The sequence below is a fragment of the Rhinatrema bivittatum genome, chromosome 1 (assembly GCF_901001135.1).
Source record: "Rhinatrema bivittatum chromosome 1, aRhiBiv1.1, whole genome shotgun sequence".
In the NCBI taxonomy this organism is placed as follows: Eukaryota; Metazoa; Chordata; class Amphibia; order Gymnophiona; family Rhinatrematidae; genus Rhinatrema; species Rhinatrema bivittatum.
Window position 1 is genome coordinate 284908875 of NC_042615.1, and position 15478 is coordinate 284924352.

At 41.5% G+C, this 15478-nt stretch overlaps 1 protein-coding gene across 3 annotated transcripts in view; it reads right to left on the minus strand.

Moving 5' to 3' along the window:
• LOXL3 (lysyl oxidase like 3) overlaps positions 1 to 13511 on the minus strand; it is a 180102-nt gene extending 166591 nt beyond the window's left edge. For all 3 annotated transcript variants that reach the window (XM_029595924.1, XM_029595915.1, XM_029595906.1), the window contains exon 1: positions 12968 to 13511. The gene's annotated coding sequence lies outside the window, so the exon portion shown is untranslated. The remainder of the gene's footprint in view (positions 1 to 12967) is intronic.
• Positions 13512 to 15478: the final 1967 nt, after the last annotated feature.

Sequence of the window (15478 nt, forward strand, 5' to 3'; positions counted from 1 at the left end):
TGCTTTATGACCTTCATCCAAGGGAAAGCTTTTCTCATGTTCTTGAATACCTGTAGAGCCTTGGAGGATTTGTCCTGAGCTCAGGAGGTAAAAATCTTTATTATTTTTCCTTTTCTGAACCACAGTAGCAGGAATGGTAGCGCAAGAATGTTAATGGTGAGAAATTTTGTCCCGATGCTCCTGCATGCTGGGATACAATTTAATGTTTGAGTGTAAAGGTCTCTCAGTGAACTCTGAATCTAATGAGGCATTCCAGCAGCCTTCTTTAGACTATTTCATGTGCGACCTTTGTGCTAGCATCTGCTGTGTATCTTCTGTTGTCAACCTGATGACTGTGAAGAATCCCACACTTGTATGCTCATCACACCTCTTAGATAAGTCTTGTGGGGAGCTGTGTTCTAGTGATCAGATCATTCAGCTCCTGTGGGATGGACATAAGTGTGCCTCAGGGAAGGGCCTCCACCCCCAGAGTGGGCTGCAGGAGTGTTTTATGTACAAAAACCTTGTCATGTGCATTCAGATCCCATTCGGTATAGAATGATTAAATTAATCCAAATGGTTGCTTTAATCATACCTTTTTTTGTGTGACTCTCTCTATTCGCTTAAGGCTCAGTAGTGACAGATATTCATGTTTTTGCTGAATATCAACTGTTGAAAATGCATATGCTTCAGGCCAAAAAAAAAAAAAAATTTGCCATGACTTGAAAAAGGAAAGTTGTGCCATGTAGGAAGATACTGTCATAGATACTGTCATAGATACTCCACCAATGCTCTCACCTCCACACACAGACCTGCCCCCAGGACTGATTTACCCCAGTGTACACACACCATTTCCTCACCCCATGTATCAGACTTACTCTAATATCTATTCATACCTCAGGCAGAAATAAATTATGAATTGGACAGCTATTGCCAGGACGCAGCCTCATTCATTTCAATGAGTGCTTCTTTAATATTTCAAAATAATTTTTCCCATTTTCGATAATTGCATTCTCTTGCTGCATGTGTTGCTCTGTTAGAAACTGCAATGTGAAATGTTTTCAAACGCCTTCCTTCCTTGCACATCCTAGGGCCACAGATCTTTGAAACATGAGATATTTTCCAGAGCCTGAATAAAGATGTTCCGGTTGCAGTGAAGTGGGCCGTCGTGGAAGCGCCATTGAGATCCTGCATGCTGTCCTCAGGCCTGCCCACAAGCACTGATTTATCCAAATTTCTGCTTTTTGATTTTTTTATTTCCCCAGAGCCTTCGGACCCAAACACATTTACTTTTATCTCAGGCAGGTGCATCTCTGGGCTACTGTGTTCCTGTTGCTGCGGTATCAATTAAATGGGTGCGATTGTGGCACTGTAAAACACTTTTCCAGCATGGGGAAAAATAGGAAATCTTTCTCTATCAAACCCTAATCTTCATCCAGAAATAAAAAATTCTTTGCTTTGCATCCTGGTTAGGGGCGACTCTATGATAAGGTAGGAACTCTTCATGTTACGTTTTCAGACATGCAGTAGTGGGGAAGAGTATCTACCATATATGAAAATCAGCATGATTCAGAGTCATTGAAGGTGTTTCATCTACACATGAATATTTTCCTTGAACTTTGTGTGGCCGTCATCATAGGCTGGACTACATAACCAATTACAGTAGTATATTTTTGAGTCTTTTGAGCTTTATTTTGAATTTTTCAAGCTCTAGGAAAGCACAACATGTCTATGGATTTTGCCTGCAATTTCTAGTATTGTTGATTCATTTATTTAAGCTTGCTTTTAACAAGTTCTGTTGGGTATTTTTTTTTTTGCCAGTGGTGATTGTAAAGAAATACACCTGCAATTTTGCAGGATATTGAGTGAACGTCATCATTGAACTTCATCTATGAACTGTCTTTTTCACCCCTTTTTTGGACATATGATTATTGTATATTTTGACCATGTATTTATGAGATATTTTTCATGAGTTAATAGTGGGTGGTGTATTTTGAATTTCAAGTTTGAATGTGCTCCTGGATAATTTTAACCTTAACTGGTGATATTCAAATAATATAGCTGGTTCAGTGGTGACTGAAAAGATGGGAAGAAAACCCTAGCAGGCCACCCTCCCTACCTCAGTGAAACAAATGGTGGGCACTACGTCTGATTCCCCCAAACCAAAAATAGCCTGAAAAGCCTTCCCTTCACACCACCCCCACCATATTCATACAAGAAATTTTGATTTCAGGCCTTGTTCCCTAAAGCCCCCTCTTCCCCCTCCCCCACAGAAGCCTAACCTGAACCCTCCTACACCACCTAACACCCCCGAAATCCCTTACCACCACTGGGAGCTCAATACAAGTGTCCATCTCCCACCGCATCCAACATTATTCAGACAAACTTTGCATATTGGCCTCTTTGTTCTTTTTTCCATTGCAGCTCTCTTTTGTTTCATTAAATTAAATTTTCTTTCTTTTTCCTTATCTATTCTTTTCTTTCTCATCCCTCTACAACTCTCACCTCCCAAATGTACCTCTTTTCTCTTTTCATCTCCCTCACACATTCTCTCATAATCTTGCTGTAGTCTCTTCTACATCCATCGACGGCCTTCCTTCCTATCCACCCTTTTCCCTCCCATCCACTCTCTATCCTCCTCGCTTGCTCCTTTCTTCCCTTGTATCCGGTATCCTTGGTCAGCCCAGGGTCTTCTCTCCCCCGCTCTTCCTCCCCCACTATTGTGCTGGCACCACATGGCATAGCGTTGGCAGTAACTAAGAGTTCTGACTGTTACTGTGAGAGCTCTGCACAGAGCTTGAACTGCATGACTCACACAGCAAAGGGCCATGCGACTGACTGTGCATCACGAAGAGAGGAGAAGTGGGACAGGTGGATGAGTCATTTTGGCAGCAGTGGCAACAGGCAGGTGGGCAGCAGAAGAAGAATATGTGACCCTGCAACGGTGAGCGTGCGTGTTTGGTCTGTTCCCTTCAATTGCATGGCAAGGCCCAGGGTGTTAAAGCTGTTACAACAGCTGCAAAATTGCAGCAAACTGAGGGTTCTGGCAGGACCACTGATTGGCTAATTGGTGCCTGGAGCAGTCGGGGGTAGGGGGTAATTTCCCTTGCTTATTGTTGCAGATGGGGATTGGGTTCCCGCACCAATGATGTGGCCAGTCCGGGGGGGGGGGGGGGGGAGGAGGGGGAGGAGGGATTCCCTCTGAGGACAAGAGGAAGGGAATGCGGCCACTATGCAGGTCCTCTTTTGGTGATGCAGCCACTGTAGTGACAGCGGCAGAAGTGGCAGTGTGGCATCCACCCCTTCCCCAGGGGCAATCACAGAAGGCATAATATTCAACCATCAAAGGATAAGCAACAAAACGTGTGGAAGGATTAAATCATTAATGTCCATAAAGTTCATAAAACATTCATAACCGCTTTATTTAAAAAACGGGCATACACTGCTAATAAGGAAATAAACTTACTTCAGGCAACTAATGTGCCATTCTATCATTCAAACCGGGCAAACACTGCTAAGCTGACATGGGCATTGTATGCCCAGTTTGTATGATTTGAAATGATGCTTACTTAGTCTTTAAGTGTCTGTCTGGACCATTTCCAAAGTTTGGGCTCCCGCCTGACGCAGTTCCTACGAAACAAGGCCCTTGTCAGGGGACCTTCTACCCTTGACAAATTTTGGGCTTTATGCTGACACCTCTTCAGTCTTTTTGAATAAAGTGGTTATGAATGCTTTGTGAACTTTATGGAAATTAATGATTTAATTCACCCCTTGGTGCCGTCTTGACCACCCATTCCAACGACTCCAGCCTCTGGTTATTAGTGTAACCCCTGGTCCACTAGTTAGTTTGATGCAGAGGTTCACATAGGAGTGCGGATGCCAAGCTGTGACCCCATGCTCCCAGGGCTCTTTCCTACAGAGGAGGAAGCAAAAGTCTTTCAAGGCCCTAAGAGTTTTGAGGAGATCAGAGAGTTGGCGTCAGGGGCTATCAGATACTCTCCAATAGGAGGTGTCTTGTCAGGGAGTGTGTTTCATCAAACTCATAAGCTCCTATTTGGTTATATTCTTTCATCCTGGGAAGGTGGGCTGAGGCACACTGTGTTATTCCACTAAGATTAGAATAATGCACTGCCGCACAGTCTGGTTTTGTTCAAAATAAGTCCTTTACTTGATTTAGCCCCTGTCCTGGTCAGCTCTTGGGCCTGGGGGCACACGGGGAGGGCCATGGCACAGGCAAGGCCCAGTATCCTCGCAGGATTCCTGTGCACCGTGAGCCTCAGCCACCTTCCCCGGATGGTAGTCTGGAAGAAAGAAGATAACCTACAGTCTTAACATGTTTCTGTGTCACTTCCATATAAGGGTTCTGATAAAAATCAGTAGCACCCTAGTTTATTCAGATGGATAATGGTAGGAAGAGCTTTGGTCAAAAACTTTAAGCACTAACATCTCCATAGGAGATACTGTGAGCTTCCTCACAGCAAACCTTCCTACACCATTCCCCACTGATGACTAGAGAGACTGCAAGTAGATTTACTAAAAGCTCTCCTGCCGCTTGTGCTCACAGACCCATTTGCTACAAGACTTGGTAGGAGGCAAACTGGCTGACAGGGAGTATATGTAGAAAAAATAAATAATATATATATATATTCAGCAGCATTCATTCTGTGACTAAAAGGCAATAGGATACAAAATGCTCCCTGTTGCCTCTTTGGGCTGGAGCCAAAATGAAAAGAAATGGTTTTTGAAAGCATGATTGGTCTTATGCAAACAGCAGGCAAACAGACTGCTAAAAGAGTTACAAGAAAGAAGCTGAGTACAGAGGGACCTCTAAGGAAACCTCAGGAATTCACAAACTATCCAGTGGAATTTCCAGGCTCCAGTTCAGAAATCGAGTCTGCTAGTTCTCTCATGCTACTTGAATTCCCATGCCTCGAACACGCTTCTAATACAGCCGTGAGACACAAGGGGAAAAAGAAATGAGCTCAAAGTGCTCACATGGGTGAGGCAACCCTAATGTTAGACTTCCAAGAACACTGGGGTGCACTGCACTGAGCAGCACAGTTATAACCCCAGTGTCAATGAGAATGTGACGGATGGATGTTCAGACAACAGCCTCAGTGCTTTTGGTGGCTGTTTGGATTATCACAAAGCCTGGTTGTTGGATTAAGTATGGGACTTGTAAGAGCCAAGGAGGAAGACAACAATGCCTGGAAAGGCCCTATTGGTAGAGAGGGTAAAGGCCAACACTGTAACATTACATTGCCACAACCTCAAAAAAATGAGAGAAATCATTTGGAACTTCCCCTAGGGCAAAATTCCAATGATTGTCTTAGGGCCCCCATCACACTATGGTCTGTTGTATTAAAGCATATTTATCATTTATGTTATATATAAAAAAAAATAAATATATATATATATATATATATTACATATCAAGCATTCAGAGCTGTAAATATTACTTTGGAGAAGTAATCCATTATGGATTACCATCTGTTTTTCCTATAATGTAATCAATGACTATTTACTGATTATTTTTAGATTCTGAAATGCCAAAATCCTTTTTGAGGTGGAATTTGAAAAGCATCATTACATTAAATTCCCAGAGTTTTAAAAACATATTTTTGCAGTATTGCATGCAGTGGGGATAGAAAATAGACAAATCACTTAGATTTGGTGGTATTTATTTGCCAGTCATTTAAACAGTGAGAGATAGACACTTAAATGGCCAAGAGGTCCTAAAATTATTTATCCTTAGCAAGAAAAAAAGTCTTGAAGCATAAGCAATCTATCTTATAAACTGCCAATCATTGTAGGGCTAACCCATTTTGATGACACATATATTGGTAATCATAAATAAATGATAACATAAAAAGGTTTAAAGAAAGATCACCACAAATTAAATTTCACGTGAATAGGATGGGCTATCAATCAATACAAATTTCTTTTTAGAAAATATTTAAACAGTGTATTATATATATATGAAAAGTGCCTGTCTGACATCATACAACATCAGAGCATGGTACTGAGTTGAACTGAGTTGAAATATATAAAGTTTCGGAAGTTGGCTTAAGTCATGGCTTTTTGCCTCCTCTGTAATATATATATATATATAATTTTTTATTTTTAAATTATTAAAAATTTAACACTTCACTATTCATCTCCATCCGCTTATAATTCAGTTACTTACAGAGGAGTCAAAAAGCCATGACTTAGCCAACTTCCGAAACTTTATATAGTTCAGCTCAGTTCTCATCTCCAGAGACAGCCCAGCCCATTCCATAGCAATGGCCCATAATAACTACAGGCTGTGTAACAAGTAATCGTCAACTTTAAATTTGCCAAGCCTGAACGATCCAACAATGTCTGTTGAGAAGACCGTAATAGCCAGCTGCCCAGGTTCATATTTTACCAAAACCTCAGCAAGATATTTAGGCTGCCCAAGTGTATACACCTAGAAACTCAAATAAAAATCTCAAACCTAACTCTGGCATCGATAGGTAACCAATGAAGTTCTCGCAAAATAATCATAAATCAGTCATGAAATTCTAGTATATAAATATGTAAAATGCCCCACATTTTGGTTTTCTGTTGTTCATATTGTTTCATTTTCCCCATCTCTAGTATCTGTTTCATTTGATCCATTTTAGTAGGCGCTATGAGGTGAATTTTCAGAGGGGTTTCACATGTAAAATTAGCATATATCCATGTAGGTAGCTTGTATTTGCATAAATGCTAGTTTATAAACATTAAAACTAAGGGCATATTTACACTTTTGAGTGCACATTTACCTGTGTAAAATAGGGGTAATGTAGGAACTTTCCAGAACAAGGCTAAGAGGTACCTGCATAAGTTGCTATTCTATAATAGACTTACCTGAGTATGCATGGTAACTTATATGTGCAATTTTGCGCCTGCTAATTATCTCATGCTATTGACATCAGACTGGTCTGTTGTCAAGTATTGGTTGGCTGGGAGGTCTGGGTGAACACTGAACTGGGGGAGTTTAGGCTGAAGAACTAGGAGGGTCTCGATGACCAGGAGAAGTACTGGGCAAACTAGCAGAGAAATTGGTAAACTGATGATTTCAATTACACACGCAAGTTTTACAATATATCGAATTATGCACATAAATCAGGGTTTTTCACGAGCAAGCTGTTTGCATTTTACGTGTGTATGTCTATAAAATTGCCTCTACTGTTCATTTTGGTACGAGCAGGTATGGTTTTTCTCATTCATTGCTGTACTGCACTGTCTGCTTTACATGATTTTTGAGTTGTTGTATGCCATAAAATTCTAAAATAAAGAGTTAAAAAAAAATAGGTAGGAAAAGTATGCACTTTCAATGCATTGGAGATATTTGCACCTAACCAGGCATAAACGCATATATTGGGGGGTTGGAAATATGCATATTTTTTAATCTGCATGTACCTGAAACGCACAGGTCATTCAGTAGCATGGGATCTTCTTAGTCTTTGGATAATTGCCAGTGTCTTGTGGCCTGGTTTGGCCTCTGTTGGAAACAGGATGTTGGGCTTGATGGACCCTTGGTCTGACCCAGCATGTCAATTTCTTATGTTTTTATGTTCTTACTGTAGTAGATCTCCACATGGCCATACACACGCGTAAATGGGACCATGTGGAGTCATTTGAAAGTTATCATTTATATTTTTACAATGCATATATATTTTGTATAATACATGTATATTTTTCACAACTCATGTACTTCAGAGGAGTTTGCAAATGAAATGCGTGCTGAACTGCTTTAGCGTGTGCTAAAATGACAAACGATATTTCATTATTTTTTGTGTCATTACAGATGGGAAATGATACAAAACGATAAAATAAATATAAGGCTACCATTTTAAAGTAACAGCACACCCCTTCTAGAGGGTTGCAGTGTCAGGCAGCATTATGGACAAGTAGCAGGATTTCTGCGGGTTTCTTTCATCTTTGGGAATTAATACCTTTACATACTTTTGTAAAAACTGTATTGTCCTCTTTTAGCAAGCAGCATAAATATACTCTGCTTTTCATGTGTTTATACCTCGGAGCTTTATGTACACAGCATTTTCCATGACTTGGGGTACAGAATCCACTTGTCTCTCCCTTTTGTATAAACCTGCATGTTGAATTGTTTTCTGTTTAAGCAAACATGTTGTGCAAGTTTAATATTTCTAACAGCAAGAGGTGTTGCTAGTGCTAGGGCTGTGACTGAAACGTAGCAGCAGAGCTGTATGGGAATCCAATACTGGGACAGCATCAGGAAGGAATACTGCAAACCAGGATTAATGGTTAGAAAGCACTGGCAATCTGTAGTAATGTTATATGGCTCTACTTTCTTACATAGCACTACTTTTGGTATAATTGCGAATCGACATAGATTGCCACAGCGTTTTATAGGGATCAGCAGTATATTTAGGGGCAGAGTAGAGTAATAGCAAGGGGAGTTTCAGGAGGTTTATTGGTGGAGCTCAGCGTTTGTTTTAGCCCTAAACCAGCAGAAGACAGGGGGTACTACAGGTCAAGACTTAGGAGCACCATGAATGCCGTGTGGGCATCAGAACTGCAACAGTGCTTGATTCTTCAGCTAAGGACAAAGTGCAATACAGGACGGCGTATGTTTCCCACTGCTAGAACAGGAGTGGAGGAGTAGCCTGGGCGCCAGGGCAGCCACGGTTCAAATCCTGCCGACAAACTTCATGACCTTGAGCAAGTCACTTCACCCTCTGTTACCTCAGGTACAAACTCGGGGAGGGGGGTCAATTTACTTAGTAGCATTAGGAAATTACCATGTGGAAAATGCTTTTAACCATACAAGTGCTATTCCCCGACAATGCAAGCATAGTAACAAGTTACGGTGCTTGCAAAGCAGTTCAATACCAGGTAATACAATAATGCGACTTGCCTGGAAAATTATAAGCTGCATTAGATTCTTGAAAGTTAGCTATAAAACAGGAGCTATAACTATCTTTCCCCAGGAGCATCGAGACACAAATTTGTATCCCGATGCCTCCAGGACCATGCCTTAAAGGGTCCTAGTATCCCGAATAATACCCTCTTGGTACAGGTGAATCCCTTGAGGGCAGCTGCTTAGTCTGTCCTAACTCCCACTGCCCCATGAGGCAACCGATGGAAAAAGCAAGGTAAAGTGTAAAAGTTAGACGTTTGGATCCAAGCCCTGCCATTTAGAACAACCCTCCATCCCACCAGAGCCCCCCCCCCCTCACTCTAGCTCACCCCGACCCCCCCTTCAGACCTTACTGGAGCATCCTTGGTGGCCCAAAGGGGACCCAGAGTGCCCCCTATGACTCTGGGCCCGGTGCTGCCATTTTCAAATGGCAACTGCCAACCGAGGTCCCACCATTGCCTCTATCATGTGACAGGCAAGCTGCGGGCAGGAGTTTGTTAAAAATGAGAGGGTTTGGGAAGCGGGCGAGGCCTAGCTTCAGACCTCTAACTTTTACAATTTACAGTTTTTTTACTCCACCTCACGGAGTGGGGTAAGATGGGATAGGGGTTCTCGAAATGCCCCTGGAGGTTTAGCCCCTGCTGAAGGGGAGTTATTTGGTCCTCTAGGATCCTTTAAGAAGATGGCGGCCCTGGGCTGCAGGACTGCCATTGCATGAGATTTTTAGGGGGATACTAACTTGCAGTATTTTTCCTGGGTTATTTTTATTCAGGAGAAAATGCCATGGGATTTACTAAACTGAGGTACTCGGTACTGCAGTTTAGTAATTCCTGTGTATCTTCCCCCTTCAGGGAAATTACCATAACTTTATAAGCCCTCTGGGGATAGGAAAATACCTACAGTACCACGTTGAAGTGTCACGAAAGGCGGAATATACATTTTTTTAAAAAATAGCTGGGCTACTACAGGACAGCACTGAGCCTTTCATTATCACAGCTAGATGTGGGTTCACAGTGCTGGAACAGCAGTAGTCTCTGGATTTCAGGACTCAGGTGAATTAACAGAGCTGCAGAAGATTCGGTGCTGGAGCAGGCAGCAGCAGTAGGTCAGGGATCTAATCTGAAGAGAAAACAATGAGTCACTCACCCTTAGCAGAAACCCCTTACTGAATGAGGCTCTGTCTGCTACATCAACAAACTTTCTGGGTCTTTCTCTCTCTCTTTTTATGTTTTTACTAACATGATTTTCTGGCCACCAACTTGATGTCAAATCTGATGCTCAGTATGCATTTTCCTTTAGCATGACTTCAGTGAAGCCAGCAATCCCACTGACTGAAATAGACTTATTACAGGTACTGCCCAAAACCACCAACGGTGTCTCCAAGTCTCAAGCCCCTCAAATCCACAACAGCATCAATAATAAGTAAAGAAAAAGCCAGTTAGGAATATTGATTATTCTCTCTTTACTCCATGACAGATAGGTATTTCTCTAATTTCCTTCTTTAAACCACAAGTTTCTTCAACAAAGCTCCATGGTTTTCTTTTTCTTTACCCGCGTATGAAAGCTACTTGTTGCAATGATTAAAACAGCAGCAGTTCTCTCTTCTAAATTTTCTGACACCCAAAGAATGTGAAAAGCCTACAAGTCATTCTCCTGTCCAGTAGACTGAGTAGTGGGTGTGTTGGACCTCCCAAATTTTACAGGCTTTTGTTCTCATTGAAAAAGTGTTCATTCCCCATTGAAGAAAGAGTTTATTCCCCATCTGGGCTAGATTAATGGCTGCCTGAAATGGAAAATATGTCTTTTCAAACTAAAAATTGTGTGGCTGGGATTTATAGAAAAGGGGAGTGAAGAGCTCTGGGAATGGGGACTTGGATGTTGCCACTTGTGGTTTTTGCAAACTCCAAAATAGTAATCCCAGCATTCATTACTCAGCCAAGCCACTGAGATTAGCAATTGCCCTTGCTAGTTTATTTTCTCCTTTTGGTGAAAGAGGAGAAAATCCAATCCAATTTCCTCCCCCATCAATCTCCTTTCCAGCCCAGTTTCCTCTCGTTGAACAAATGCAGAAGAGTGGTTTAGTGTCTAAAGAAGGAAAGCCCTTTTTGTTTTCTCTAAACATCCACAATGGGCCCTGAGATAGCTGGAGAATATGTAATCCAGGCAAAAAATTATCCAGCTAGCTTGGGGTTGGGAGTATTCTGAGGCACAGGTGGTTATCTGGTTTAGGGCCTGATTCATCAAGGTATTTTCCCATTGACACAGAATGGGAGAAAAGCCTTAGTGAATCAGGCAGTAAGTTAGCTAGATAAATGCTGATTTTCAGTGATATCCAGCTAATATAACCAGATAACTTTATGGCATCTGAAAAGCAACATTAAAGTTAGCTGCATAAATATATCTGGCTAATTTTAAAATAGCCGGGTATATTCAGTGGTGCGCCCGCCTGCACTGCTTAATATCCTGGCTAAGTTAGCTGGACAATTTCATATATCTAACTTTCTTAGCTAGCCAGCAGCCAAATAAGGACCCCCTTGTGCTGAAAATATTTTCTTTTTTGTTTGATTCAGTGATAATTATCTAACTTTTTTTTCTCCTTCCCTAACTCCACGCTTTTAGCCACCCACTTTTTCGGATCCTGAATTTAGGAACATAGTTAAACTAGGAGTCCATATTCATCTCATTTGGCACTTAGCCAGTCAAAATTTCAAGAGTGCTGAATGCCTCCTTTTTATCCGGCCAAGTGGATAGCCCAAAGGCATTCTGGGCTGGAGTTGAGTTATCAAGGCAATTGAGCTATAATGGAGTTGAGTTATGAGAGTAGTCCTATAATTAGCTGGATACACTTATTTGGCTAACTTGCCATCAGGTGAGTATATTCATCGGAACGCCTGCATCCCTGAATATTCCACATAAGTTAGCTAGATAAGTTTATCCAGCTAACTTGTCTGGATGCGCTGCACTGAATATTGCCACTTAGGAGCCTACATTTAGAAAATCAGCCCTCGATACCTTTCAGAAGAGCCAATGTAGGAGCCTAACTCCCTTAGGCACCTAAACCCTTTGAAAATTGACTTCACTGAAGCAAAGGTAATACACAGACTTCTACAAACCCTCTAAACATGGACACAGAAGGGAAAACGCACAGGATGGCTTCTATGGCCAAGTCTCATAACAAGAAACATTAAGCAGCATTGTCTGAATTATCAAGAAGGCTCCTCACCCAGTAAAAATGCTGCTAGCAATAACTTATGGGGTTGGCAGTTGCTTGCAAATATTACTACCCTTATTTATTTAGATTTTTATATTCAGCTTTTTGTACTTCAAAGTGGATTACATTCGGGTACAGAGGGCTTACAATCTAAATTTGTACCTGAGGCAATGGAGGGTAAAGTGACTTGCTCAAGGTCACAAGGAACGACAGTGAAACTTGAACACTGTCTCCTCGTTTATAGCCCACTGCTCTAACCACGAGGCTACTCCTCCAGCATGCAGATACTACCATACGATGCTTGCTGGGTAGACTGGATGGGCCATCTGGTCCTTTTCTGCCATCATTACTATGTTACTATGAGTCTACATGACACTCATAGATACAGGCTGTTATACTAGAGGATGCTGCACTGACTCTCTTTATAGCACGTATTCTAAACATCATGGGATCCTGGATTTCTGCTCAGTTAAAAGCTGGATCTAAAACTATATCTGCACGGAAACATTTCTAAAGATTGGATGCTTATTTATTTTTATTTTTTTTAAATCAGATTTTGTGATATGTCATGTTATGATCCACACAGTCATGAAAAGCCATACACATGCATTCACACTTTTCTGATTCTTTACATAGGATAAATAATGTACTGACAAAGCATCAGGTTATTCTGTAAATCAAATACTAAATCCTGCACAGGCTACTTCCAGAATTCAGAAGTTCCCTGCAGCAGAGGTTAAATCCATTACACATCTGATTCACATTATTCTGACAAGTTACTGATTTAAGCAGGGAGGCTGAACAGTGTAACAAATGTAAAACAACAGCTCTTTACTCATGTTTTAAATAATTAAAACTTTTTCTTTTACCTTTTTTCTTCTTTAATCCTCTGAAATCCTGTTATCCAGACATAAAAATTGTTCTTGCTTTTCAGTTATATATTCTCTGTCTCTCTCTGTCTCTCTCTCTCTCTCTCACTTGTTTTTACTTTCCAAAAAGAGCCAGTGGAGGGAGGTTAAAAAAAAAAAAGATTAATTTTATAAAGAAGTGCCAGGGAAAAAAATAGGTTTTCTAACAACAACAAGAAAAAAAAATCCCAAACGGTTGCCTGAGTTTAGCACTCAGCTGTGTGCTGGCTAATCCCCAGTGGGTCAGAGAGAGAAAGTTTCCTGAATCTGTATCTGAGGGTGAGAGAGAGAGAGAGAGCGCAAGTGAGTAGTTGTCCTGGATACTAGCAGCTGTCTAGGATAGGGTCTGGGTGCCCTGTTCTGTCCGTCCTTCCTTCTCCTGCTGCCTCTCTGGGAGCAACCCAGCTGCTTTGCTTCAAAGTTGGCTTGATCCGTGAAGAACAGCAACGATCAGAGCAGGCCTTCAAGGAATCGACATCAGCAGCTCCTCACCCCTTCCCTAGCCTCTCTTCTCCTCCTCCCACCTTCTCTTGCTTCTCTCCTCCCCCCCTTTCCAAATATTTGTGACTGTGCAGAGGTTCCCAGATTGCTCAGCCAGATGGTCCAGCTGCACAGCTCCAAGATATGACATCATGGAGAAGAAAGCAAGGAAGAGGCACATTCCTAGGGGAGAGAGAGAGATAGAGAGAGAGAGAGAGAGAGAGAGAGAGAGAGAGCACATCTAGCAGCAGAGGACTTCTTTCTAACATCCTTGGCTATAGGTTGGCTGCATGTCTGACTGCCTAATTAACACAGAGCTGTAATCAGATGTTGTAATTATTACATTTACAGCAGTACATGAGCAATACCAGCAAGTGGTGGACGGAGACGGTGTTATCCCCATTCCTTCCTACTAACAGAAATTCTGCAGCTAGGCAGCATTTACCAAGGAGCTTCATCAACACCCTGTGTTTTCCTTTTTTTTTTTAATATCTTTTATTGCCACACTTTGTGCAGTGGATGCAGGTGATGGATTAATCGACAGCCAGAAACTGTTTGTGACCCTTTTTATCGGGATAAATACCGAGCCCTTGCAGCAGAGGTAGCACAAGGAAGCATGTTTCTGACAACCACAAACAGTGGGGAGAGGGGGCAGAGAGGGGGGGTTTGTCCTCAAGAAACTTAACCAGTGTGTCACAGTAGCAGGTTAAATAGCGCTAAAACTTGTTTGAATTTTAATAACTTTCGGAATCAACCGCTGTAATGGTAAAAACCATTGTATATATTTACAATCCAGCACTATATTTGGTGAGCCTTATTTATCCTCCTTTCAGCAGGAAAGGGAGGTGTATGTGATCACCCTGTGTGTGTGTGTGTGTGATGTCCCTAACCAGTAACTCTCCTATTCAGTGTCCTATCGACATCAGATTATTAGAGCAGGTCCGTGTGGCCAAGAGGAGTTGTACACAGGTATTTGTTTTTCCAGATCCATGTATTTCATGAATATTTTCATGCAATTGTCCTTCCCTAGTAACTTTTTGGTTTGGCATCCATTCTGCCATCTGATCCATGCCAAAGGTTTTCCACATGCCTTGTTCCCAAACATGTCCACTCGCACTATATATATTGACACAGAACGTATAGTTTTAATTAACATACGATTATGTCAGTTTTCTGTTCTGCTGGAACTCTGCTCTGTAATGGTCATGTAATTGCTGGCAAATCGTGTGGGGAAGGAGATAACACAAATACATGGGATCAGTAGAAAACTTTCATGAGGGTATGATAAACTTTTATAAGTGTGAATTTTATTGCATAGGCCCCTTATTTGAATAGATTGCCACAATTGAAGATTGTCCCTTTCAGAGCATCTAAAAGTACCCAGAGGCTTTAACAGCATGTTTATTTTTAGCCAAATTAAAGAGAGGCATTCCCAGGGGTGTGTTTAGGTCAGAGTTAAAAAATAGTGTACGTACATTTGATTTTCAAATGTGCGTTTGCTGTCTTACCCTCTATTTGGCAGAAATAGCAGGAGCAAAGTACATGGACACTTTGGGACCTATGCATTTTGCTGTGCAAGTTAGGAAAAAAATAGTGATCTATGCAGGAAAGCCTTTCCATGCACATTAATGGATGCCTAGCAGACATTAGCTTGAGCACTTAAAATTACAGAGTCAATGCTTGCAAGAGAAGGAACATCATATGCAAATGAGGGATCAGAGAGCTCACACTAAATAGCATGTTGCACTCACACTCAATGCTACTTAGCAAGAGCTCGTTCACTGAATGCTATTTTAATACCTGCTAGGATCTATTGTTAATGTGAGCTTCTTGTTTTCTGAGAGGTAAGTACATAGCTTGATAATGCCTAGATGAGCATGCTCAGTTCTCTTTTTATTCTTGACTTCTGTGACTTCTACAGGATATATAAGGAAGCCTGGTACATGGGGATTGCCTGCCAGAACAGATGGAGGAAGTGGGAGAAATATTATA